General features: G+C 40.6%; 1 protein-coding gene across 10 annotated transcripts in view; it reads left to right on the top strand.

The window, feature by feature from the left end:
• Positions 1–27013, top strand: part of GULP1 (GULP PTB domain containing engulfment adaptor 1) — a 241267-nt gene that overhangs the window by 76713 nt on the left and 137541 nt on the right. For 9 of the 10 annotated variants that reach the window (XM_059168641.1, XM_059168640.1, XM_059168632.1 and 6 more), the window contains one exon: positions 6055–6154. The exons of the other annotated variant lie outside the window; for it this stretch is intronic. The gene's annotated coding sequence lies outside the window, so the exon portion shown is untranslated. The remainder of the gene's footprint in view (positions 1–6054; positions 6155–27013) is intronic. 10 annotated transcript variants of the gene reach the window in all.

The following is a 27013-nucleotide window of genomic DNA, read 5'->3' as shown; positions in this document are numbered from 1 at the left end:
CAAACACTAAATATATTTATATGGTTTTACAACTTTTTAAATAATAAAGTTTATTTTGTTTAAATTAAGGGTGGCTTTTAGCATAGGTATTTTGTAAATTTTTGTTTGTTTGTTTGTTTCCTGAATAGTAACTCGTGGTTTTGTTTTCTGATAAAGGAAGGAAGGAAAGAAGGAAGGAGCTCAAAGTACTGAGAATATTTGAACAAAATTCCGTTTTTAAAGAACGTGGTGTTGAAATCCGTATTTTCAGTGTTTTAAAAATAATCCTAGCGTATGGGGCGCCTGGGTGGCTCAGTGGTTAAGGCCGCTGCCTTCGGCTCAGGTCATGATCTCGGGGTCCTGGGATCGAGTCCCGCATCGGGCTCTCTGCTCAGCAGGGAGCCTGCTTCCTCCTCTCTCTCTCTCTGCCTGCCTCTCTACCTACTTGTGATTTCTCTCTGTCAAATAGATAAATGGAGTCTTTAAAAAAAAAAAAAAAATCCTAGCGTAGTAGAACTACGTAAGATGATTAGTCAAAAATTAAAACTAATTAAATGTATAAAATATATTAGTTATAACCATTAAATGAAATTCTTTGACACCTTTGATAATGATTTAGCTGCTTAAATGCCTTTATATCAGCTCATAGCTAAGATCTTAAAGTAAGGACTAACAGCTTATGTTGTCTCGTAGACATTAAGGGAAACTGAAAACCGACCTTTCCTCACCTAATGACGGGGCTGAGTGGTGAGTGTGGTTACCTGGAGGAAGAACAGTGAAGGCAGAGAGAGTAAAAGGGTCAAAGGTCCCGAGGCATATATTTTTATCAAAATCTCCAAAAAGCTCATTAAAATATAAAAAAAGTATGCCAAAAGGAAAATAAAGATTATAAAATATTTAATAAATCTAACACATAAAAGCTGTGCCTTAATTGCAGTTAAAGAAATACACACTTTAGAAAAAGACACGTTTTTGAACAATCAAATTGTCAACAGATTACGAAAAAAAAATCATTGCTGGTAAGGGTGGTTGCATTATCACCTGCTGTTGATGGAAGCCTTTGTTGCTAGAACTTTCTAGAAAACACGTTGGTGATGTGTATGAAAATGCCTGAAAGATCAAATACTTGGAACTAGTAATTTCACTTCCAGGAGAGCACGATAAAGCAGTCGTTTGAGATGAACACAGACATTTGTGGGCTGAGACGCGCTCTGCATCTCTGTACTGTGGAAGGGGGTGATGGCGGAAACAGTGAAGCGATGTGAATTACGAAGTCGTGTTTTTATGTGCCGGGCACAGGATGACTGCTCTGGATGGAAGATCTCATTATTTCTCTCTAAATTCTTATGATGTATAGTGTTCATTTCTTGATTTCCCTGCCACTGTGTTTATGATGCGCTGGTCTTCTGGCCGAAGCCCCTTTACCATGTGCAGTAGCCGAGTGACTGAGGAGAACTGACTGTACCTGCATGTCCAGGAAGTCGCCCTCCTTGGCGGAGGCAGATCACTGCCTCTGTGTTCCCAGTGTCGCCTTCCCGGCTCAAAGGGAGTGAATCTCAGACTTTTGATGATGGATTGCGGGTGAATAGCTTGCTCTCCTGTTGCTCTCTTGGTCTTTCTTCCTCATTCCTCCAAACATCGCTAGGATTTCCATGCCTTTTCCTAGTCAAATTTATTTTACTCTTCAAATTCCTACTGCATTAAAAAAAGTTTTTCTACCCTAGTATGATTTTCACTCTGTCCTATGTCATTCATTAACCCATCATGAATGTTTTTAAAGATTTTATTTATTTATTTGAGAGAGAGAGAGAGCGAGCACAGAGGGAGGACCAGGCACAGGGAGAGGGAGAAGCAGACTCTCCACTGACCAGGGAGCCCCATGTGGGGCTCGATCCCAGGACCTGAGCCGAAAGCAGACGCCTGACGACTGAGCACCCAGGCATCCCCCGTCATGAATTTTTAACCTATGGCCTGTTGTCAGTGTTTCGGATCCATCTCATGGCCTTGGCCTTAAATGTTTCTATTATTTGAGAAACCAAAGTTGACAAAGACTTAATGGTAAAAAAGAACAAAGGTTCTACCTTAACCCAGTCAGGCTGAAAAATATAATAACCAAAAGTTTCACAGGAAGTGACTTGTGTTTTCCACCGATTTTACCAGAAAGGGTGAATGACTTGATAATTGTTCTCCTACTTCTTCTAATTAGGAAAATTTCCTGCTGGTGACAGCTTCAAAGCACCTCTAAAAGTTTCATGTCAAATGCAGAGGAAAGAACTAGGTTGAATTTGTTTTTAAATTGGCGAATTTAAAATTGTTATTAATTCTGAAATAGTTTGTCATGTGTCATCCTCTGTCACTTTTTTCTTTCCATAATGAGAGCCGAGGAAAGGGAACTTAAAATGAACATGGAATGACAACAGATGATACGAATTCTTGGTCCAGACTGACATCTCTGAGAATAGGAAAGCCGGGCCAGAGCTGTCCTGGTCTTGCTCTGTGCTTGCATGAATCAAATCCCAAGCACCATTCCAGCTTCACATCTTACAAATACGAATGCCCGGAGTCTATATTTCTGTTTTACCACCTAACAAATATACATAGTTTTCTAAGGAGCAGTTTCCTCTCTCAACTTCTCTCTTCCATGGTCTCCTGAGAGCCACATTTGCCTTATGATCCTCCTGAAATACATATCTTACTGCACCCCTTCCCTGTTTTATCATACTCCCATCATCCAAATTTTAAAGTGTGGTGTTCAAGAGTCTTTCTGATAATGGCCTTATCTTAGTGTTCAAATCTCTTATAAAGCAATTCTGGAAGCATTCTCGTTTCAAATCGTGTCTACCGAACCGCTTGCTTGTCCTCAAGGGTGGCACGTTGTTTCTCAGTCATGTGCCTTCGCTGTTGCTCTTCCCTCTGCCGACAGTGGCCTTTCCCAGTTTCTTCATTAGATGACTTCTAAACTGAAGGTTCACAGATTCCATCCTTTTTAGTAGGACTTTCCTAAACATTCTCGATGTTTCTTTAACACTCAACCTTGCCGTTGACATAGTCCTTATCAACTGACAAATGTGGAGGAGGACTTGGACTTGTTTTCTTCTCCCTGACGACCGGTGCCGTTGGGTGTTCAGTATGTGCCCAATGGATATTTGTCCGATGAACTGAATTAATTTTCCAGCTTCACATTGCTTAGAGCGTGGGGTGTAATGACTGTAGGTGTGCCGCCGCCTCAGTGAGAAGACGAACGCGAACAGGAAATGACTGCCCCAAGCCACCATGACAGTTTACACCCTTTTGGGCATTAGAGTGAAAATCTTTGACAAGACATGATTAGGAAGAGATTCTAAGGCATTTGGACTAGGATGCTAATGCATGCTAAGTCGTTTGGACTTTGTCCAGAAGGTGATGTGACCAGGTTGCTTGTTAGACCGCTCCTCGTGGCTGACTGCTGATGCGTTGGTGAGGATGTAACTGGGAGAAGAAACAAAATGGCGTCTTTTGTATTAAGTAGAATTTAATTTATTCTGATTTAACTTTATGATGATAGGCAAAGGAAATGAAGGATTATGGTAATGCCAGGTTTCTGCTTGAATAAGTAGAATAGAAATTTTAGTGTTAATTAAAATCAGAAGACAAGGAAAAAAAAGGAAAAAGGAAATCACAGGCTGAAGATCTGATTTTGTATATGTGAATTTTGATGTCCATAGAGAATAAAATATGAGTATCTAGAAAGACTTTCTTTGCAACATTTTGTATAATAGTTTGAGATATTGCTAAATTCTTGGGGCTAGTCACAAAGAGAAAAATAAGTAGCAAAATGATTTTGAGAAAGTTTTAAGATCCTGATAATGCTGGTTTCTGTTTCATTTGATGACAAGTAGAAATATGTCTTAGCCTGACCTGTTTTAGTTGGTTTTACTGTGTATGATGTATTTAAAGGTGCTGTGTTGCACTAACAGATTGAAGCATCTAGTCATATCACAGTGTTAACAATGTTACTTTCTTTAGTAATGTTGGGAAAAATGAAGGTTCTGGTAAAGACATGATTTTTTGCTTAATTTTGTGCACACCTTCAAATTTCATGTCAATCTGTAATAAGTGCTGGCAAAATAAGGATTTTGTAATTAAAGATATGTATTCAAAAGAACAACCTATGAACATCTTATTTTTTTGCACGACTAGTTGAAAATGCTCTTCCTGTGCACAAATGTAATCGTATGAGACATGGAAACACACTCCCACTTCAGAGTGCAAGTCACTCGCAGGAAAAAGATGGAAGCACAAGTTCGCTCTTGTTCTTTGATGTGGGAGTCTCAGTGCTCGTCTTCATTCTGTCACATTGCATAGAATATTCTCGTCTGAAAACACTTCCTCAGTAAGACTGGGTTTCAGTCAATCTGAGAAATAAAAACTGTGGGGATTTTAAATTGCATTAACCACTTAAAGGAAAATATTTACTTTCCTATAATATTTTGGAATGGGATTTTTGGGAATAGTCCGGTTACTTATGTTATCTTTTAGGTGATTTCTTTCTTACTTACTTTCATGAGACCAGTATTTGCACAAAATGGAGAAATCACCATTATGCTAAAAAAGAACTAGTTTTGTGTTCCCTTTTCTCCCTTCTCCCCAAGATAAAAAAGAAAAATTATCTAGTCACTTTGGAAATGATGACATAGTTTCATGGTTACCTTTTAGCTGTGTCATGTTTGAATTCTAAAGCTGGAGGTATGTGGTCATGGAGCCTTTATATTTGAAGGAAAGAGGAAATGAATTGTATCAAGTATATATCCTAAGATTCAGTAAACACTAAGAGAGTACTAGGTGATTTAGTAAATAATAGCATCACTGGGTAGATAAACTTTTTTTCACTAAAATTATAAAATACCCACATATGGCCTTAAAATAAACCATGCCCATATTTTAATTCAAATTTAACGGTCTTTGTCTGTTGTGGTAGATATTATGGATGATCTCTATAAACCCTTTCCTTCAGCATCTTCCAAACAAACTTACTTGAATTATTACTTCAGAGTTTGCCTCTGGAGCCCCCCAAATGAAGATCCTTTCTTTTCTTTCTCAAGTTTTGTTAGGAAAAGTACAAGAATAGTGTGAGCAAATAGAAAAACAGACTTCTAAAGAAAATTGTGGGTGAGAAGGAAAAACGTAGTGTTCAGAATATTCAGATGGCTTAGATACAAAGAGGCAGAAATAAAATATTTGAAATGTGTCTCTGGTCTATAATTGGAGAAAGTCAAACTCTTGGATTTGGCTTTACCAATGGTTTGTATCAAAATTATGGAAGGAAGCGGAACAAAAGAGTGAGATACATTTTTGTATTTTTGCGAAAACAAAACAGAGAAAAAACAGCAATTTTGGCAAGAAGAGATACTGTATTGTGAACATTTTTGCTCATATTTGAAATTTTATCACAGTTACATTTTAAATGACCAAATTAAGGGAAGGTATAATTTGTGTTGCATCGGGGAAGACTTTTTCCTTTCATCTGTTGGGATAAAAAATGTAAAAATCTTAATCAGCCTCTATGTCTCTTCTCATAGCATGAAAATGAATAGAAGGGTAAGTTACCTGAGTGCTTCTCCACAGCAGTGAAAGTTAAAATAGATCAGTGCTTTCTAAAATTCTGTTTCATCTTCTTAATCAGGGACAGAGTATGCGCTTGGTTGGTTTAATTAGCTGATAACTGAGGGAGATAGCTGGGGCTGGCTGTGCAGCCCGCAGGGGAAAGGGGGTACTGTCCGCCACATCACTGTGCTTTCATAGTTACATATCCATGAGTTAAAACACTTAACTTCTTATCTAGCAATTTTGGTATTTGACCTTATCTAGCAATCTATGACTCTAGCTTTTCAAAAAAAATTACATGCTTTACCCGTTTTGCTTTGTTTTTTTATTAAGCAGCATTCTTGAACTTTCACAAGAAACATACTTAGAATTTTAGAGTATGTACCATAGGTTCTGAATTAAAATACACATAAGTGTAATTATTGGTTACTTCTATTCCATCCAATTTTAATTTTATTTTTAGTTATATGTGATTCCTTCTGATATACACAGGAAAGAAAGTGATTGAAGAACTCAGGTGGCAACTGCATGATTGAAACTATTCGAAGTCAAGAGTCTGCATATTCTTTCAACCATATTCAAGCTCTCCCAGGTAAGAAGAAGTGGTTGTTTACGTACTTACACCATTTTGAAAAAAGATTTGAAACTATAAACAATTTTTTTTGTACTAAATATTTAAAGAGATGGTTTTATTGCAGGATATGTTAAAATACATAAAAGCAAAAACAAAGTAAAGTTAAAATCACAAATGAGCATGTGCTTCAAAAAATAACTTCCTGGGATGCCTGTATGGTTCAGTCGATTGTCTGACTCTTGATTTCAGGTCTTGATCTCAGGAGTCGAGAGTTCAAGCCCAGAGTTGGGCTTCACACTGTTCATGGAGCCTCCTTAAAAACATAAATAAATAAAACCAAAAAACTTCTGTTACCATTTTGCTCTATATCATTTAAGGTTTTATTGGTTTTCCTCTTTAAACAAAGTTGGGATGTTTCTTTGTTGAATTTCTTTATTATTTTTGTAACAAATCTATTTTGCTCTGACAGTATAAATTAATGTTTCATATTTTTCTTTGTATCTGTTAAGATAAACATAAATGATTTTAAAATATTTTTGAGATGTGTTTCTTATTCATAATATCTTTATAGATTGGTATGTACATCACTCATTTTGCATTGGTAAAGTTACTAAAATTAGCATCACTGGCTCAATGGCCATAAAATTTCAAAGGCTTTTTATTATTTCTGGATTTATCTCCAGGAAGTAGTAATGAGTTACATTTACAGTTTTTGTTAGCCATTTTTTAAAATGTTGATCCATGACTTAAAATATTTTCATTCAAAGAAATTCCCAAACAAAACCTAGTTTGTGTTGAAGAAAAAATTTCACAATTAAGTTAACCTTCTAAATTTTACTTGTAAGCAGTAGCATCGTGTACTCATGTATATTCAACCAATGTATCTCTCACATAACTAAATATAAAAGAAAAGCAAATATTATATATCCATAATATTTCTACACTGTCTAAAAATACATTATTTATAAATGATAACAAATATATTTATTTAATTAGTATTTAGTGGAAATTTATTCTTGTACTAAGCCTAAGTAAGCACTATGATTATTTGATTATCATTGATGGTAGTGGTGATGGTAGAGATTAAGGACAGGAAGGTATAGAAGTATTTCCATTTATTTATTTATTTATTTATTTATTTATTTATTTATTTATTTATTTATTTATTTATTTATTTATTTATTTATTTATTTATTTATTTATTTATTTATTTATTTATTTAACAGAGAGAGATCACAAGTAGGCAGAGAGGCAGGCAGAGAGAGAGAGAGAGGAGGAAGCAGGCTCTCCATGAGCAGAGAGCCCGATGTGGGACTCGATCCCAGAACCCTGAGATCATGACCTGAGCCGAAGGCAGAGGCTTAACCCACTGAGCCACCCAGGTGCCCCTAGAAATATTTTCTTATCTCTTTTAATTTTCAATAAAATGTGGCAAGTTAAGAAATATATTTCAGTTCCTTAGGTAAAAGTAGAATGTGCTAGGTGCCAAGAATACTTCAAAAATGAAAGAGACAGGTCGAGTTGTGCTTTTCAGAGTAAAACTTTTTCAGAGTTTTAGAACTTTGACGGGCGGATGTGGAAATGGAGGGCCGACTTGGAGCAAGAGTACGCAGCTGAGAAAGTAAGGGGGTGTTCAGGACATGGGAAGGATAAGGTAGATGGGGGGGGGATGGGAAATATGTTGGGGATTTGGATTTCTGTGCTTAGCATTTGTATTTCATCATTATGCAGTGAAGGAACGGCTGCGGGGGTGTGACGTGGTCGTGCAGCCCTTTAAGAAGCCGCATGTGTGTGAGACTATGGAAGGAGGAGCAGACCGAAAGGAAGGGAGATGATTTACAGACTTTCCCTTTCATTTGCATCAGCATTTGTTAAACTCTTGCTGTTTGCCATGTACTTGAAGAACTTGAGAAACTGTAGAAAAGAAGAAGATGTAATCTTCATTCCTGAGGAGCTTGTAGCGTGGGGGATGATGCTCGCAGACCAACAAATGAATGTAATACGCCGCCGTAGCGTAAGAGTTGAATCTCATTGTTAAAAATGATTTATTTATTTGAGGAGGGGGAGGGCCAGAGGGAGAGGGAGACGCAGACTTCCTCTTGAGCAGAGATTCCAGGACCCTGAGATCATGACCTGAGCTGAAGGCAGACACTTAACCGACTGAGCCTCCCAGGCGCCCCCAGTTGAATCACATTTTTAAACAAACTAGTTGGTAACTACTTATGTTGAGATGAAGGTGCTAGATTATCAGCTGGTGGGGTTTTCTCAGAGACATTGCGTCTGATGAGGGTTACCAAGGAAGCAATGTTTCTAAACGTTGGAAGAATTCAAAGAAGAAACAATGGAATTTTATCTAGGGTGAGATTAATGTAAGTAAAAGCCGGGCAGTGGTATAAGTTCTGGGAGGTCAAGGAGAGGGTCTTTTACATTAGGCAAGAGGGGCAAGTCGATGGAATTAACAAAAATGGGGAAAATAGGGCAAAAGTGAGATTATTTTGTTGGTAAAATTATAGGTTCGGTTTTGAACAGAGGACTTCTGTGTCCTCTCTCACTGTGTTCTGTTTGTGGTTTTCGTTGCAATTCCTTGTGTAATTGAGGATTCATTTATTTACTACTAAAAGTGATTGAGTTTCCTTAAAATGAAAGTGGAAGTACAGTAAGGGTAAAAACAAAAGTTACACCAAATAAAACATAAAATACGAAGTAGAGATTAGTAACCACTATGTATGTAACTTAGCTTCAGCCTTGTCGGTGGCCGAAGTGGATATATGTTCTCGACCTAAAAGCTTAGATAAATCGATTACAGGAGTCTTAGTGCAACGGACAGGAAAAGTGAGATTACCACTTAGAGGAGTCTAAAATTTTGCATTGTTGGAAGGAAGGGAACTTTGATAATATATAGTTATAAGTAGGTCAGTTTGAGGAAGGGAAGAATTCCACTTCTCCAACAAGTCTTCTCTGACTTTTGGAATGTGGACCAGATCCGCCTGTGAGCCGGTTTACATTCCTCCGTCATACCGTGCGCTGTGGTCTTGTCTATTACTTTCCGAGGCTCTAAGATTCTTGAGGGTTGGCTTATCATTCATCATTACAGATACAAACTTTAGTTTTATAGAGGATACTCTGTAAATATTTCTTAAATGCTGAACTGAATTGTTTCTGTGGCTTTTCTTAATGATTGGTGGCCCGGCCTTAACGTTTGTGTGAGCTTCATGTTAGTGTTCTATTGCTGTGTGATAAATCGCTTCAAAACTTACCAGGCTGAACCAGTGTTTACGGAGTATCTTACAGTTCCCAGACACAGTTTAACTGGTGCCTCTGGCTCAAGGTCTTCCATGACGTTGCTGTCACGCCATGACAGCTCAGAGCTCATCTGGTGCCCAAGCGTCCTCGTCCAGGCTCAGCCATGGGGGTGGGGGGCTCTCTCCATAGGGCTGCCTGACGATATGGGGGTTAGTTTTCCCTGGGAAAAGCAGTCCAAGAGGGAGCGAAAGTGAGCACGTCTCTGGAAACAACACCGCTTTCCAGCCGAATATAGGAAGTGTCATTCCATGTGCAGTGAGTTTTGTGATGGCCCCGAAAACATATGCTCAAGTCCTAACCTGTGGTACTTGTGGATGCCACACATGGAAGAGTCTTTGAAGGTTGAGCTCAACTGCGGATCTTGAGTGCCAACATCCTGGATGAACCGGATGAGGCCCAATGTCCAGTGGTTTGTGTCCTTAAGAGAGGAGAAGACCCTGTGAAGACAGAGGCAAGGACTCGCGTGACCTTGAGTCCGGGACCACCCAGAGCCGCCAGAACCTGGAAGAGGCAAGAACAAAACCTCCTTACAAGCCTGTCCAGGGAGTGTGGGCTTCCTGACAACTTGCTCTCACTTCTGGCCTCCAAAACCATGACAGAATAAATTTCTGTTGTTTTAAGTCACCCCGTTGGTGGTTCTTCATTAGGGCAGCCACAGGAAACTGACGTATCACCGAATGTACCGCCACTTCTGCCATCTTCAATACCGTAGATGTGAGTTTCAGCTCCAGCCCACGTTCAAGGGCAGGGTACTCACGAAAGGGCATCAGTGCCAGGAGGCAGAGGTTGCTGGAAGCCATCTTCGAGGCTGCCTGTTCCCTCAGATGTCTAGATGCCTCCCTTTCTCTGGTGTGTCTTGTAGATGGACCCAACCCTGCAGGTCAGAGATCACAACCATCTCACGTTCTTCAAAGTATCCTTCCTCTCTGATTAGAATTACTTTCCATTTGGAGAGTCAGTTTGGGAAACTGAGTCAATCTGAATTCCTTTTTTTTTTTTTTTTATTAATACCCATAACCTGCAATTAGTTAACCAGTCTTTTTCACTCTGTTCCTTAAGTCTTTCTCGCTTGTGTCTCTTTGCAGTCTCTATTCTACTGACTACTGGCTTCTGTTGCTTCTTCAAAACTAGCCAGATAGCTGCTAAGCTGTCAGACTGTTTCTGAGCTGTTCCCGGTCAGACCTTTCCCCAAAAAGAGGCTTTTGAAAACCCGAATAGGATTATGCCACTCCCTTTACATAACATTCTCAGGAAATAGAAGACCCTTGCCATCTGGATCCTGACTTCATACAATTCAAGTTTTATCTTTAATCATTCCTTAATGTAGATCAATGAAATTATATAAAATGGTTTTCTTTCATTTTGCTCACCTTTGTCTGGGGTTCTCTTTATCCAGTAATCACACAGGTTTTGTTTGTTTTTGCACTGAGCAGAGTGTCTGATATCGTGAGCAGCACAGAATAGGTTTTCATCTGTGTAAACTAATGTTACAGAGCAAAGAGTTGAAGACAGAAGAGGCCTGACATCAATAAAATGGCTAACCTTACCGATTAGCCTAGGATGGAAACAAATGAAAGAGAAAAGGAAATGATTGGCTCACCATGTGGCAAGACTGGGAAATTTAGGGGTAGTTAAGGGCAAATGCCTGTTCGGTGTAAATGTGCAGAAGTAGAAAGTCAAGAATATGTGACAGAGAGGGAAAGTTTAGTGGTTGAGATCATAAATGAAGTTTAGATTCAACTCTGAGTATAATGTGGTTTTAAGCTTTTAGGAGTATGAAAAGATACATCTTCATGGACTTTATGATCTATTAGGCAGAGAGTTTGAGGAATAGAATGTAGTCATTCAAGACAGTGAGGTGTAGAATAGAGATGACAGAAATGTACTGCAATGTTAAGAAAGCAGAAAAGAACTAGAAGTATAATTTCTTTTGCCCCTTTCTGTTGTGATAAGACTAAAGCTGTCTTGTCTGAAGAGTCTCTAGGGAGATCTTCAGTGGAGAGCGAACTCACATCCCATTCAGGAGATGTATTGTGCTTTACTGGAATTTAAATACAAAAGAAAATAACCTTTAAGCCATTCAAGAAATTGGAGAAAACCATTATCACTGACCTTTGGCTGGACATTTAAAGTTTATGCTCTGTCTATATACATGAATGATGCTTCTCCAATAATTAATGATGTTCAGAATAATCTCTATCCATATAGTAACATTAGTTTTCATTTAATGAGAAGATTTAAAGGAATCCTGTACATTTATGTAATACATAATTATAGTGAATGACTTTAAATTAATTGTTATTTGAATGACATAGTAAAACTTAGCAAAGTGGTTATCAGATACGTTGGTCTCTATGTTGCAAAATGGTGAACTATGAGCCTTTTAATGTAAACTAATAATTCCTGTGTCAAGGGTATAGTATATTATACCAAAGCCTTTATATGTTTAGAGGTAACTTTTTTTTTTTTTTTTAAAGATTTTATTTATTTGAGAAAGAGAGAGATCACAAGTAGGCAGAAAGACAGGCAGAGAGAGAGGAGGAAGCAGGCTCCCCGCTGAGCAGAGAGTCCGATGCGGGACTCGATCCCAGGACCGACCCTGAGATCATGACCTGAGCTGAAGGCAGAAGCTTTAACCCACTGAGCCACCCAGGCGCCCCTAGAGGTAACATTTTTTAATAAAATATTTTAATTTGCTTTTTAGAGCGTGATTTACATTGAGAAACTCTAGCTCAGTGGAAATAAAAATTTTTCAAAGGATAATTTTTATCTGTAGAGACGGAAATCAGTGAGGGAGGAGGTTTTACACGCACACGTGCAGTTCGTGCAGGGATGGGAATGGCTGTGGCGGAGAGGGAAGCCGGCAGCCCAAGTCACAAGCCGTGTGGTTCGTCCGTCAGGGGCCGGGCAGTCCGGGCTGGGCGTTTGGGTCAGGTGACCGTCTGCGAAAGAAGCGCGGTTTGTCCAGCCGTCTGTCCTTCCTAGTAGTCGCGTCTGCATTTGCAGAGTCTCGCCGGCCGTTACTGTTCTTAGATGGCAGGTAACAGAAACTTGTTCTCGGTAGTTGAAGTGAAAGAGCAGTCTGCTGAGAGGACAGGAGTTCGTTCGGAGGATCGGAAGGTCATCAGCCGCGACAGCTTTCAGGGAAGAGAGGAGTCCCAGCTTCTCCAGGATGTGGGGGAGACCGAAGGGGACACCATGCGGCTCACTCTGGCCCAGTCGCGTTGGCAGCGCTGTTCCTCCCACAGTGTGCACAGAGGGCGTCTGCCCGGCTGGGTTTGAATTACTGCCCTCTGCCAGCACCAGGGACACTTGGTTAACCATCCTCTGGAGACTGTGTACTCACGGAGCGGTTGGATTCCCAAAAGGAACTTCAGAGTTCTGAGAGCAGGATGCGGAATAGGTACGGGGCAGTACAAACAATGGACAGTTCTTAAAACCCTTCTTCAGAGCTGTCATTCGAAAGCCACCAAACTCCGACGGCAATGATACCTTGATAAAGGTTTTGCAAGGAAAATTAACTTAGATTACGTAATAGTGTTACTCAAGTTTCAGAAGATATCTGCTATTATGAGAAATTTATTCTTTCTTTTATGCATTTTTTAAAAGATTTTATTTACTTATTCATGAGAGAGAGCGAGTGAGCGCAAGCAGGGCAGCGGCAGGCAGAGGGAGAAGCAGGCCCTCCCTGAGCAGAGAGCCTGACGTGGGACTCGATCTCAGGACCCTGGGAGCATGACCTGAGCCAAAGGCAGTGGCTTAACCGACTAAGCCACCCAGGCGTCCTGTGCATGTTTATTAATTGCCGGTCATACATCAGTTGCTGTACTTAGCAGTGAACACGGAACTGGAAGAACTAGTCCTTGGTTTGCATGGAGTTTCGGGTCAACAAGAACTGAAATACAATGGCTCATATATTGCAGTAATTTTAAGGTACACGGTGGACGAGTTTCTAGGGCTGCTATAACAGAGAACCACAAACTGGGCAGCTTGAAACAAGAAAACTTCTAGAGACTAGACGTCTCAGGTCAAGGTGTCCTTAGGGTCATAGAATCTAGAGGAGGATCCTTCTTTGTTTCTTCTAACTTCTGACGGCTGCTGGTGTCCCTGGCCTTGGGGCAGCATGAATACGTTCTAGCTCTGTCTTCTTCATACGACCTTGCTTGCCATGTGTCCCTAGGTTTGTTCTCCTCTTCTTATGAATGTACCAGTCATTGGATTTAGGTCCGTCCTAGATCCAGAATGATTTTATCTCTGATTACATCTGTAAAGATCCTATTTCCAAATAAGCTCAATGCTGAAGTTCTGAGCGAACGAGAATTTTGTGGACTTGCTATTTTACCCACTCTAGGTGGGCACAGAATTACCCACTCTAGGAGGGCACAGGACTCTATTCCCGGCAGAGTCCCTGAGCCTGCTCTTGGGGTGTGCTGGAGGGGGCTACTTAAAGGATTAAGGGTGAGTGTTCGGTGGACCCTGCCGGCATTTATGGAGACGCGAGTTCATTAGAAGAACCGACGGCAGTCCGGTCCAGCTGCAGCAGAAATTACTCCGGGCTGGCTGTGGTGTGGAGAGGAGAGATGACAGTGAGGAGGCCGGTGAGACGCGGGAGGGAGCGAGTAAGGGCTCTGACTTTGTCCTGAGTATCCGTGGAGGCCAGCAGAAGGCATGACGCGAGGGAACGACCACAGCACATTTCTGCGTTACGGAAATTGTTTTGGGTGTGGTGTAGAGCTGAGAGATGTGGGAGCAGTGCTGGAGAAAGAAAAGCTCGCTAGGCACCTGTGGGGCAACCCGGGTGTGAAACAGCAGAGGCCTGGCGAGGGAGATGCTGGTGGGAACGAAGGGAAACAGCCGTAGCTCAGCAGGCCCCAAAGAGGAGCTGATTCCATGTGAATTACAGACGAGAGGAATCAACACGACCGCGCAGGTGCTGGTTTCTGAGTCTGGACGACGGTTGTAGGTGCTGAGATTGGAAATGAGAGTGAGAGACAGAGGGAGACAGAGACAGAGACAGATGGACACAGAGAGAGACCTGGAAGCAAAATAGTGGATTCAGTTTGTATATTTTCAGTTTTGATTGCTCTGGTGCTTCTCCACGAGTATGTTCAAGAAGCAGTTTTTCTATGGGGCCGGTGCTGTTGAGTAGGGAAATACGAGCACATAAATGGTACCTGAAATTGTTGCCTGTATTTTGGAAAAGAATTTTTCTATTGTTAGTGTATCCAACAAAAGAATATTATGCAGAGTGAAATAATGACATTTAGAAATAATATTTATTTGCTATTTGTGACAACACAGATGGACCTGGATAGGTATTACGTTTAGTGAAATAAGACGGGGAAAGACAAAATACCTTAGGATTTCCTTTGTATGTGGAATCTAAAAAGCAAAACAAATGAACAAACAAAACAAAACAGAAACAGATGCGTAAGCGCAGGGAGCAACTTGCGGTTGCTAGAAGCAAGGGCCCACCTAGAAGGTGGGGCAAATAAGTGAAGGGGGTTAAGAAATACAAACTTCCAGTTATAAAGAAATAAATCACAGAGACGTAAAGATAGAATAGGGAGTAGTGTCAGTCGTAGTGTAATAACTTCGTATGGTGAGCGATGATAACTGTACTTTCTATCATGGTGAGCCTCTCATTATGTATATAAATGTCAGATCACTAGGTTGTACACCTGAAAGTAACATAGCATCGCCTTGTACTTCTGTTAAAAAAACAATACTTAGTGACACAGGAAAAAGCCATTATAAAATGCAAACAGAACAGAAGTGAAAAGAACAAAACTGTTACACACAGCTGTATTGATGATCAGATCTCTACATCTGCAGCCTTTAATAGGAAATACTCAAAGTAAATGGTTTTCAAGGTCAGCGGTCACTCTTTCTCGGTGATTTTAATTTTTTTAAAAATTTTAAACATATTTTTAAAGTATAGTGCCCCTAATGAGCATATACTGCTTTTATAATCAGGGAAAAATATATTTTTTAGGTAAATTATAGCACATAAAATGTATCTGAAATACAAATTTTATAAGATTAATGATTTTAAAAATAAGTAATTGAGTTCAAGGATTGAGGATCTTTTGACTTTGGGGGAAAAGAGTTGTGAGTGAGTAAAGTATTACACCACCTGAGCCCAGGTAACCCACAAGATACCTTGAAATGTATGTGGGGCTATAGATTGTCTGTCCTCAGCTTGGTTAAGTAGTTATTTGATAAATCAGGGGAAGAATTACTACTTTTGAATGAAAAGTAGAAAAGAATGCACATTGAGAGCATTTTTCACCTGATTTGGAAAACCATATGAGTGAAGAGTGGTTCAGTAAAACAGGAACAGAACCTTGTATGCAAGTTGTCATCAGTAATCCCACGCTACCCACGGAAGGTGATCAGACAACACTTCTGTGCAGGTTTTACTAATTTTTGTAAGACCCAAGTGGTATTTAGGTTTCTGGAATGCAAAGTTAGAGCTTTAATATTGAAACCGCTTTATTAAATCAGGAGTTCGTGCTGTGAGAACGGAACATATTTGCATCTTCTTTTTTCCCCCACCCAGTTTCAGAATATTAAACACCTGTTCCATTAACACATCCTGGATGATACGAAGAAGCAATTAAAACTCTCAAGCCATCTTTAGGCTATTTACATTTGTTGGAGTTACCAAGAGATAACACAGGGTAATTAATGTTGCATAAGAATTTTAATAAAAGGCCGAATGCTGGCTACCACCTGCAGAAAGGAAAAATCATTTGACATTAGGTGGGAAGTATTCTTTTCTTTCAAATTTCGATAATTGCTTAAATAGCATTGTTTGCCTTGACTCATCAGTACAATTACTTGCTAATTCTAACCTGGGATGAAATAGAAAGATTTTTGCTGTTTAAGGACAGTTCAGAATTCAATTATACTTTGACTTGCTGATGACAATAAATTAAGCAGACCTTCTTTTTTAAAAAATGATTTTGACGTGAAATAAGTCAATCAGAGAAAGACAATTGTGTGATCAATGATTGGTGAAATTTGAGAAACAAAGCAGAGGATCATAGGGGGAAAACGGGATAAACCGGAGACTCAATCTCAGGAAACAAACTGAGGGTTGCTGGCGGGGGAGGGACGGGGTGGCCGGTGAGGGGCCCTGGGGAGGGCCTGTGCGGTGGTGTGTAAGACTGATGAATTGTAGACCTGTACCCCTGAAGCAAATAATACATTATATGATAATAATAAAAAAATTAAAGAAAAACCCACAAAAATAAAAAAGTAAAAATAGTTTGTATATACTTTGTAATAGATATACTAGATATTAGTTTCTTGGTTGATTATTTATGAGAAAATATATATAATTATAATAGAAAGGGAATATAAACTTATATTTCATTTCAGTGGGATTTTGACTTTTTCAAAGCATGTTTGTATCTTTTATATTATTTAGTTAGATTATCTCAAGAATATTTTAGATGATTTCTCCTATGAAAAATTGACTTGGTTAATACTGTAGGCCTGGGATTCTACTACACGATAAGTCTGCTGGAATTTAGAGGCCTTTTTCATTCTTAAGTGGAGTTTTCTAAACTCCTGAATTATCAAAAATCTGCTGCAGGGTCCTCAGCAGCACTCATAGGAAAGGGCAGTGGTTAATGCACAGTCTGTGTCAGGCACTGTTGCAGGCTGTGTACGCACTGAGTACATTGACTCCTCACGCAGAAATTTCTAGTAAAGAAGTCAGGGTGCCAACAGGAAAGCTTAGACACAGAGGGATAAAGTAAACTCGCCCAAGGTCAAATGGCAGAGGTGGGATTAGAACCCAAGTACAGTGCTTATTGTGTCCACTCTACTTTTTTGCAAGAAAAAGACATGTATTAACACAAGAGAGTATTTTAATCCAAAAATATGGAGCCCCCAGGCAGCATCCCTTGTCATCCCGCGGAACAGGCTGACTCTCAGCTCTGTTGCGCCTGTTAGAGTCCGTCCCCTGTGTTTGGTCCTGCCCTCCACATCATTTCAAATCCCTTAACTCTGCTCTTCTGCCTGACGTTCAGTTGTGTGGTTTTATTTACATGTTTTCTAGTATGTGCCCTTACAAAGAGTTTCCCAAATAGACCTCTTATTTTGTTTAATTAGAAAGTATGAAAATAACATTTTGAGATAGTTTTGTGCCCTAGGTTAACCCTAATGCAAACAGCAGTAGTAAGTTTTCAGAGTGGGGAGATTATTAAAGAGCTTGTCGTACCCCTTTTATAATTTAAACCTATACTTGACGTTTAATTATATTTTGAGGAGAAAATTATAGGTTTGGTATTCCTTAGGAGAAACCAAGCACACATAGTCATATCCCACTTATAACCTCAAATTCCTGGGTAGATCAGAGAATAAACATAGATAATTCTGTTCAGAACTGTGTTGGAAAATAGGGAACCCTGTGTAAGCCAAAGAGTCTGAGAAGTTTAGAAAGGGATAGTGTCGGATTTGACAGGTCTGATTTGAAAACCGCAGCTCAGTCTGTGCACAGGGGAAGTGGCTGACCGGGGGCGGTGTCGTACCAGAAGGGGCAGGTCACACGTCCTTGCGGGAGCCGTGGGGAGCCGTGAGTCCGGGGGTCACTGTTGGCTGCTTCGCTGACAAACAGCACAGCTGTATGCACAGCTCACACGTGCAGACCCGCGTGTGTCTGCCCGGGCCCGACCCTGAGGGTGTGGGTGTGGGTCGGAGAAAGACCCGTGGAGCGGGTGGGTGGTGAGCAGGTGAGCAGAGTGGGGGAGCGGCCCGTTCCTCAGTGTGTGCCACCGCTCCCCGCCCCGCCCCACGACTGACAAGGGACTATGGCGCTGACACAACAGTGCACTACCCCGAGTGCGATCGTGTAGGACAGCAGAGGGGTGGGAGACAGGTTGCTGGAGTAGAGGAGAATCGAGCAGAAATTGAGTGAATGAAAAACTTGATCATAGACCTTTAACATTTCAACTAGGCTGAAGCAAAATAAGAACTATTTCAACCTAAAGTTCCACTGTATATTTAAAACACGAGAAATAGGGGCGCCCGGGTGGCTCAGTCGTTGAGCGTCTGCCTTTGGCTCAGGTCATGATCCCAAGGTCCTGGGATCGAGCCCCGCATCGGGCTCCCTGCTCAGTCTGCTTCTGCCTCCCCCACTCCCTCTGCTTGTGTTCCCTCTCTCGCTGTCTGTCTCTGCCAAATAAATGAATAAATAAATAATAAAATAAAAAAAAAAGTGAGAAGTAGTGTTCACAAGCAGGGATAAAGATGGAGCAAAAAGGTCATATAGTTCTAAAACAAAACGAGTTACGTTTTGAGAATGCTCTTTTTAATTTTATTTTGTGTAATTCTTTCCAAAATTACTATGTTTAATTTTTATATTATAACATATCCAAATATTTCAACACTAAAATTGTAGGAAAGGTTTAAGTGTCAAATGGTGCATTAAACCAAAGTTTTAGTAAGTTATTTTCTCAAAAGTGCTAATAGTTGGGACAAAACTGTATAGAACTTAAGTATTTCACCATTTATTCTCACTTCTGAAAGTTAGTATAAATAATTTTGAGATAATAAATCCTGATAAAAAATAAAGTGTTTGTGTATACTTTAAACTTGTTACTTGTCAAGTATATTGAAAAAATGGGTTAAAAATGGCTAAGTAGTAAAGAATGCACCTTTTTATTTATAACCCCGCTCCTCATTTCAGAAATAAATTGAATCCAATTTAAAAAGTAGCCAGTGGCACCCCGGTTCGTCCAGGTTTATAATGACGGGATATTTATTTATAACGATGGGGTATTTATTACGGAAAGAGAGCGGGATGCCCGCGTTGCTCTGTAGTAGGATGTATTAACACTTACGAGAAAATAACTTGTTCTGTCTCCCCAGCTCTAGAAGTTTCCACATCGTAGCTTTGTTGCTACTCCGTGGTTCTATTACAGATTCTTAGTTCTGTGACGCTGGCTCGTTTCTTTGAACCAGGACACAGGGCTGTGTGGCTATTTAACATAGTCTCCAGAAGCCTGACAGGTTTCTTAGTGTTTCATGCAGACAGACCCTTTGAGCCTGTGTAGAGGGGGTGTTGGGCAGTTTTTTTTTTCCCTTTGTGATATTGAGGAGACTCAGAATCTTTGGGATTCCTCTGTTTTTTTCCAGTTGGCAGAATTGTTAGTTCGTCCACGTTCTGGAGGTGCAGAGTCAAGCCTCTTCGTGACAGGTGGGCGCGGATCAGGAAACTGGAGGCCGGAACAGTTGAGGGGCTTCCCCCAGGCGTTCGGGAACGCAGCCCTGGGCTCAGGACTCGGGCCTTCTGACCGAATGTTGGTCATTTGTGCCACGCATTCATTTTCTCACAATGCTTCTTAAACATTATTAATAATACATATTGCCGATAGCTTCAGAATTCTTAAGAGGACAGTTGCTGATCTGGCTTCCTACACTTGGCCTTGATTCTCCTGGTTCGAGCCCGTACGTGGACCATAGATGGTGGCACCTGAGGGCGTCCTTCCCGACCCCTGGGCAGTGCTGCGAGTGCCCGGACCTGCAGGTTTCCGTGAGCACTGTGCTCCTCGTCCTGCTCTGAGGCTGTGTCCCCTGTGCGTTTGTTTGTTCGTTCTGCAAACACTGAGCAGACACCCTGTGCCTGCCGGTGTTCCAGGGACTGTGAGTTTGGTAGGAAACAAAACAGAGAAAACCCGCTGCCTTTCTGGGGCTTGCTTTCCAGTGCGAGAGCATTTATTTATAGCCTCTTCCTTCTCAGTTTCTATGAACTAGAATTCAGGAACTTCTTTAAAAATAGAACCTTTGATGTCAGCCTTTTACAAATTTTTTTTTTTTAAGATTCTTTTTTTCCAATTTTGAAAGAGAGAGAGTGTGTGCACGTGGGCAGAGGGGCTGAGGCAGAGGGATGTCTCAAGCTGACCCCACACTGAGCACGGAGCCCAGCGTGGGGCTCGATCTCGCATCCCAGGAGATCACAACCTTGCTAAAATGAAGAGGTGGACAGTTAACTGGCACCTTAGGTTTTTGCACATTTTAAAAATAAAATCATAATGGAAAATGAAATCATTCTGTAACTGGGCAATTACTGTTCTCAGGAAAATCTGACCAACCTGTAGAAATTGTTGGCTTTCAGGCAGCGCTGACGTTTTTTCGCCTGAAATTCCCAGTCACGTGGCGACTGGGAAGGACAGGACAAGAGAGACCCACGCAGGGGTCCTCGCACGCGTGCGGACGTGCCCGCCTGCACCTGTGCCACGGCCCCGCGGTCAGCCCCTCCTCACGTCTGCCCTAGACACGGCCCGCCAGGCCCCTCTCTCCTCTGGGCCGCGGCCGACTCCGGCGCTTTCTTCAAATGCGGAATCGCGGCCCCCCCGCGCCTCAGAGCCGCACCGACCTGTCCTGCCGAGTGTGGCGCGGCCGGTTGCCGAGCTCGGGCGTGCAGGTCGTGTGCTCGCTCCGAGCGGAGACACCTGCTCTCCAGGGCGTTGTCTTGGGGACGCTCCTCGCCGCTGCTCCGCTTCCTCTGCACGATTCTGTATTGTTGGAACAGGAGCTGCGTCGATTTTATACGAAAGTGATGATCTGGCAAAATCTAATTAAATATTCTATCATTCCTTTTCCTCTTCAGTAAATATTTTATCAGGGTTCCCTGTTTTAACAGATGACTAACCCAATTCTTCAGGGTCTCATTTCTTCTTCAGTTGTGTCTGCTGTCCCTTCTTCTTTTTCTTTAAAAAAAATTTCTCAGGGTGCCTGGGTGGCTCAGTGGGTTATCATGACCTGCCTTCGGCTCAGGTCACGATCTCAGGGTCCTGGGATCGAGCCCCGCATCGGGCTCTCTGCTCAGCGGGGAGCCTGCTTCCTCCTTTCTCTCTCTGCCTGCCTGTCTGCCTGCTTGTGATCTCTGTCTGTCAAATAAATAAATAAAATCTTAAAAAAAATTCTCATCATAGGGGCACCTGGGTGGCTCAGTCGATTAAGCATCTGCCCTCAGCTCAGTTCATGATCCCAGTGTCCTAGGATTGAGCCCCACATGGGGTTCCCTGAGCAGTGGGGAGTCTGCTTCTCCCTCTCCTCCCCCTGCTCATTCTCTCTCTTACCCTTTCTCTCTCAGTAAATGAAATCTTAAAAAAAATTACTCATATATTATATACAGTTATATTTTCCCCTGAGGAAAATATTTCCCCAATATCTCTCTTTCCTGATAGTGTGTAAGCAACATCAGGGTACAAGTTAATTCTGTCTTGTTCACTCATATGTTATAATATCATCTGCAGTATAAATTTCAGTAAATATAAGTTTTTAAGACTTATTTATTTAAGAGAGAGAGAGAGAAAGACAGAGAGAGGGAGGGAGAGAAGCAGACTCCCTGCTGAGCATGAAACCCTACTCTGGACCTGATCTCACAACCCTGAGATTATGACCCCAAGATCATGATCTGAGCCGACATCAAGAGTTAGACACTTAACTGACTAAGCCTCTCAGGCGTCCTACTAAATAAATATTGTTAAATAAGGAACTGAATGAAAGATACCTTGGGGCACCTGGGTAACTCAGTCTGTTACGCTTCTGAATCTCGATCTCGGGGTGATGAGTTCAAGCTCTGTGTTGGGCTCCAAGCTGGGCAAGACGCCTACTTAGAAAAGAAGGAAAGAAAGAAACTTTGTTGCTCCTTTACAAGATGGGTTATTTTTTGGGAGAAGCAAGTTTATCCCTTTTATGTATGTTTCGGACTTTCAAATTGTCTGACATTGTCTCTAAATGAAAGAAACGCATAATTCAGAAGTCTTCCCTTCACCATATGGACTAATTATGACAAAGTTGAAATCAGCTCTGGAAGGATAAATGGTATTACATAAACGGGCTATTGTGTTTGTTGAGAGATGTTCCTATTTCAGTTTGCTTACAAAACATGAAATTTATTTTACTACATTAAATAAACAGTGTGTTAATGTTGTTTTCTAAGAAAACTGAACTGTTGATTGATTTTTATATGGTTCTTAGTCGGTAATCAGTTTTTGTTATGTCTACTGAAATCTTTGTCCTTTTCTTTGCAACGAGCTGCATGAGTATAGATTTTTAATTGAAATATTGACTGCAGTGATATCACCATTAGACAAATCATTTTTATGACTTACTAATATGACTCTAGCCAGTAGGCACTTATTCTAAATTATGACACTTCAGTAGTCTTCCTTGGAAAAATAGTAATTTGTGTGTTTTTTAGAGCTCAACTTAGCAAGAACTATGTGAAGGATTTGAAAGATAAGATGCTTGCCCTCCCAGAGCGTTCAAAAGAATGCTGAAGCTTGAAAGGCTAAGTGTGTCAGTAGCTTGGTGATTTCTCTGAGAACTCAACACTATTAATCATTAAAAGGAGTTTTTATAATATGTCAGGGACTTCTAATTTTGTTCTATTCTAAAATAATATTTGTGACAGGAAGGTGATTTCAGTTTCTGTGTTACTGAATCTATGTAAATTTTTTAATCACACAATGACAGAAATAGTTCTGGTCTTTTCAAAAAAAAAAAAAACTTCATATAATTAGTGTAATTTAGTATTTCTTAAGTAGAATTAATTTGCATGACTGTTTTATAATTGTGAACAGGATTCTAACAGTGAATGGGTGGTGTCTGTGAGGGCCTCCTTCAACTCCTTTGTAACAAACTATAATTTCTGGTTTTATGAAATAACATTGTAACTATGTTACCATGTGAGGTAAGTCTTAAGATGTCTGATTGCAGTCTTTAAAGATGACATTTAACAGTACTTAAGACCTTAGACAAAGTTTCCTTGTTTCATTTTGCATTCCCAGAAATTACTCTATAAATAACTAAAATTCCTTGTTATAGAGTAATATGATCCTGAGATCCTTTTCTCCATGTAGTCCTCTGGCATCTCTGATAGAGTAAACAATAACCCTGAGGAAATCAAGAGTAAAGGGCACATCTGGGGGACTTTTTCCCCCTTCTTTTTAAGACTCTAGCGTGGAGGTTACGAAGGTTTCTGTATCTCAGGGCTAGCTAGAATGATGTTTCATAAAATCTGTTTCATTTAAGTAGTAAAGCTACTTTATCTCAGAAGACTATAGGGCTATTTATATCTGCCTATGAGATGTAGCCCAGATCCTGAGAAGTTTAATGGTAATTCCTGGGAGTTGGCTTTATGGAGAGTCCCGTACTAATTTATAGGATGTGACTCTTATTCTGCTGTCCTAGCAGATTTCAAAGAGAAGTAGGTTTGGATGGAATGTTGACATCTGTCCAAATCTGTTGTCAGTATAGAACAGCTCAGAGAAAAAGGTGTGCGCATTTGGAGACGGCAAGCATGGAAGAACATGGACTGTGCCCTTAGAGAAGACGTAGGCGCATACAGGTGAGTTAAAGCAGCCCCGATGCCAGTTTTCTGATTGCCGGGCCTGCTCTTGTTGCACAGAAGTCCAGCCCCTCTCAGTTAAAAGTCATTTCCATGGTTTGCAAAGTGGTAAAAGGAAACCAAGGTGCCCCAGCCATATTACAGGAACATTGCTGATTTACAGAGCACCCCCTCTTTTTTAAGGAATCATCATTCTAGTTAATAACTAGAATGCTAGTTAATAACTAATAGTGATTAAGAATGAAAAAAGGAGGGGAAGTATAATCATTTAGAATAGTGTGAGAAACACTCTTCAAAATTTTTATCACAGGGGCGCCTGGGTGGCTCCGTTGTGCAGGCAACTGACTCTTGATTTCAGCTCAGGTTGTGATCTCGGCATTGTGAGATCCAGCCCTGCTTTGGGCTTCATGCTCGGCGTGGGTTCTGCTTGGGATCCTTTCCCTCTCCCTTCGCTCTTCCCCATGCTCTCTCTCTCTCAAATAACTAAGTAAGTAAATAAATAAAAATAACATCTGCATTACATGTATCTTTCCAGCATTTTTGTTTGGTTTCGCGTCGTTTTCCTCTTTGCGATGGAACTCGTTCTGTGCAGAACTCTTCCCTCCGTCGTTCCCCTTCCTCTTTCCCTCTCTTACCCTTCTTTCTTCTTTCTTTCCTTTGGATGGGAGTAAGAGGTCTCTTTTGGGGTGATGAAAATGCTCTACAATTAGGTGATGATAATGGTTGCGCAACTTTGTAACTATTTGAAAAAACATCGAATTTAATATTTTAAAGTGAGTGAACTCTGTGGTATTTAGATTGTAGATCAAGTAGGCTGTTTTAAGAAAAAATGGAATGCCAGCCTTGGGTTAACTAAGGTGACTGGAGTAAGTGAAGTACAAGGGCAGTAGCCGGGTCTTATCTCAGACTGATCACGACAAATCACAAGGCCAGACACTCGAGGATGCAGCTGGTGTAACCTTTCCGCTCTGAACAGTCTAGTGCTCTAGTCTCGTGACGGAGACAGACGGACGATCAGAAAACTAACATCCGTCGCGGCGTTAGTTCACCTGCATCAGTTCGTGGGCTTTGTGTCCTGCATGCTGAGAAGGGAGACGGGCAGTGATAACTCAGAGACAGGATTTGCCCTTAAGAAGACACGCCTCGGGAGAGTGAGCACTGGGACACACGGTACTCGGTGTTCCATTGAAAAGTGCATAAAAAGCACACAAAACACTTACTGCATTTAATCAGATATAGTTGCGTAAATATATTTGAATGTTGGTTTTTTAAAGTCTTGTAGGCTTTATTCAATCTTAAGTAAATGCCAGATCACAATGGCAAAAATTGGGTTTTTGAAAAAATACTATAATTTCCGTTTATGAGAAAGTTTTGGGTGTTTGGAAAATGGTCTTTGTCTACATCAGGAAACCTCAAGATCCTTAACAGTTAAGCTCCACTGTAAAACCAGAACAGTGGGGATTCATGCGATCTGATTACATGTAGTGTTACACAAATGCATATTTGTAGTTTTTTCTTTAATTACAAAAAATAAAAAAAAAATAAATTTCAGTGAACATACAGTGTAATATTAGTTTCAGATGTACAGTAAAGTGACCAACACTTCATACAGCGCCTGTGCTCCTCACAAGTGCCCCCCTTCGTCCCCATCACCTACTTAGCCCACCCCCACCCCCCTCTCTAGTAACCATCCTTTTGTTCTCTGTAGTTAAGAGTCTGTTTTGTGGTTTGCTTCTCTCTCATTTTTCCCCCCGATTACAAGGTTGTTCTGTTTTTTTATTGTTCTGTCAAAGCAGTGCAGGGGTTTTGGGTTTGCCGCCTCCTCTTGCTCTCTATGACAGGGAGTTCCTTCCCCATCTCTTACGACAGAAAGGGTTGCCTTTTAATTGACTGTGAGTGTTTCCCAGGGAGCACTGGAAATTTTAGAGCATGGATCAGTGGAATATGGAGAACTGTTGTGTTACGTTGGAATTACCAAATAGTTTGTCACTTACTTCCTATGCCATAAGTTTCCTGCACACTCTAGATTATTGGAATAGTCCAGCTGACCTTTGTTAGCAGGAAAGATGAGATACATCTTAAGTTTTTTCCTACTGGTAACTATATAGTAATTAAAAATAGACAAAAATGCATCACTATTATAATGTCTAGGGAGTTGGTTTATATATTCAATTTTGCTATCTTTCTTAAAAAAATTATTTTTGCCTCATTTAAAAACCATATTCTCTTATAAAAGATAAATAAATCCTTTTTTTTTTTTTTTTAAAGTGAATCCAATCTTAATGAAAGTTTGGTTTAATGGAAGTTTGGCTTTATGGAAACAGTTGCTTAAAATAATAATTCAGAAAAATCCCTATTGATTATCTAGTTTTACCTCTTTATTGACAAAGAATAGATTTATTCCTTGAAAGAGGAATTCATATTTCCCCAATCTGTAGATTTCGAATTAGTCAGTAATAAATTTAAGTCAGTCCTACTCCTGTAAAAGCTATGAAACTTTAAATATGTGGAGTCTGAACTAATAGAGTTTATATTTTAACTTGGAATATGTGTGTGTGTGTGTGTGTGTGTGTGTGAGAGAGAGAGAGAGAGAGAGAGCGAGCGAGAGGACGCATGCATGACTGTGTGTTGTGGAGTGTTGTAGGAGTTAATACAATGATACACTGACAATATACCAAGATAGATTTCTTTGCATTGAAACATTTTTTACTAAAATTTCAGGTGAAAAAGATGAAGGGTTGGGACGCCTGCATGGCTCAATGGATTAATAGTCCGCCTTCTGCTTAGGTCATGATTTCGGGGTCCTGGGATCGAGCCCCGCATCGGGCTCCTTGGTCATTGGGGAGCTGCTCTTCCTTCTCCTTCTGCTGCTCACCCTGCCTGTGCTCTCTCTCACTCTCGCTGTCTCTCAAATCAGTCAATCAATCAATCTTAAAAAAAAGATGAAGGGCTATCATTGCCAACCCTTATTGTTGGTACTTCCATCCATTCCATCATTCATTAGTCAATTAAATGTTTTCTGAGTACCCAGTATGTGTCATATTTGGGGTTAAAAATCACGTTAGGCGCAGTTTTTTGCATTTGAGATCTTTTGGTTTAGTGGACGAAAGCATGTATAAGTGAATAATATAAAATAGTGTGATGGAGAATATATAGAGACTTATACATCAGGCAGGGACCATTTCTGTGAGAGGGAAGCTCTC

Source organism: Mustela lutreola, chromosome 3 (genome assembly GCF_030435805.1).
Source record: "Mustela lutreola isolate mMusLut2 chromosome 3, mMusLut2.pri, whole genome shotgun sequence".
In the NCBI taxonomy this organism is placed as follows: Eukaryota; Metazoa; Chordata; class Mammalia; order Carnivora; family Mustelidae; genus Mustela; species Mustela lutreola.
This window is presented reverse-complemented; position numbering and strand designations above follow the sequence as displayed.